Raw genomic sequence first — 1158 nt, forward strand, 5'->3', positions numbered from 1 at the left:
AATCCTGCTGGTTGTTTTGAATTATGGCTACACTGGGTGTGTAGCCCTTGAGTTTTTATCTCCACATACTTGAATTAAATCCTGTAGTTCCTCTTCGGTTCTAGCATCTGTGACCTCTTCACAGGGTCTATATGCCACAGCTATTTTACCACTTTCTAAAACCACAATCAGCAATTTCTGGAATTCATCTGTCATAGCCTTCTGAATAGCAAGCTTCTGCGTTACCTTCCTTTTCATAAGGAATGATAATGACCCTTCTTCCAACTTATCCTAAGGTTTCTCAGCCATGCCAACTCCGGGACTCCTGCACTCGTGGGAGGGCAACACCACCTCTTGATGATCCTTTTTGAGCACCCACTGAAACCAGAGTAGTAATTTGCCAATTCTTGGCATCTGGAGCTGTTTAGGGCAAGCGTATTATGTTAAACCACCTTATGTCTGGTGCCAAGATGAACCTTCACTGGAGATGTCTGAAAAAACTGCTTCCGGTCGCATGCCTTTTGGGCTCTGTGGGCATCCCTTGCTGAATAAAACTTGATGATGGAATAGAACCCAGGACCGGCAGTTTGGGAAGACTGCGTTTGGGAAGACTCGGACCGAATACAGAAGGCCAAACTGGGAGAATATTTCAAGGCTTCGGCCGTGGGTCCAGAGCTCAGCTCCCACACCAGCAAGGTTTTTTCACCCCCGATGGGAAACGCAAAAGGTACCAACTCCACCATCCTACCGTCACTGCGCGTGCGCAGCTCAGGGCGCAAGCGGACTGCGCCTATATAATAGATTTTTATCCTGTAACCCTTCTTATCTAACTTTTGGGTATATTGCCATGTTTCCCACATTATTTCTTCTGGTTATGACACCTCCAACAAAAAATATGACTTTGGAATGCATACTGAAATTAGCTGTTGATGCATCTTTCTCTTCCGCTAGATGGTGAGTGTCTTAAAGGTAGGAACCGTATCTGATTCATCACTGAAATTCAACACCTTGTGTAGAGCCTAACACATAGTAGGTATTCAATGCATATTTAGTGAATACGTAATGAACGTATCATTTTGCTAATAAAGGATGTCCGATTTCCTTTTTAAAGACTCTTCTGCTTATAGTACATATACTCAAGAAGAAAGCAAAAGGCAATCTGCAGTCATTTAAATAATT

At 43.4% G+C, this 1158-nt stretch overlaps 1 pseudogene; it reads right to left on the reverse strand.

Annotated features, from left to right (window-relative positions):
* Positions 1 to 202: 202 nt before the first annotated feature.
* Positions 203 to 722, reverse strand: LOC137229702 (RAD52 motif-containing protein 1 pseudogene; annotated as a pseudogene).
* Between the last annotated feature and the right edge of the window lie 436 nt (positions 723 to 1158).

Source organism: Pseudorca crassidens, chromosome 9, assembly GCF_039906515.1.
Source record: "Pseudorca crassidens isolate mPseCra1 chromosome 9, mPseCra1.hap1, whole genome shotgun sequence".
Classification (NCBI taxonomy): domain Eukaryota; kingdom Metazoa; phylum Chordata; class Mammalia; order Artiodactyla; family Delphinidae; genus Pseudorca; species Pseudorca crassidens.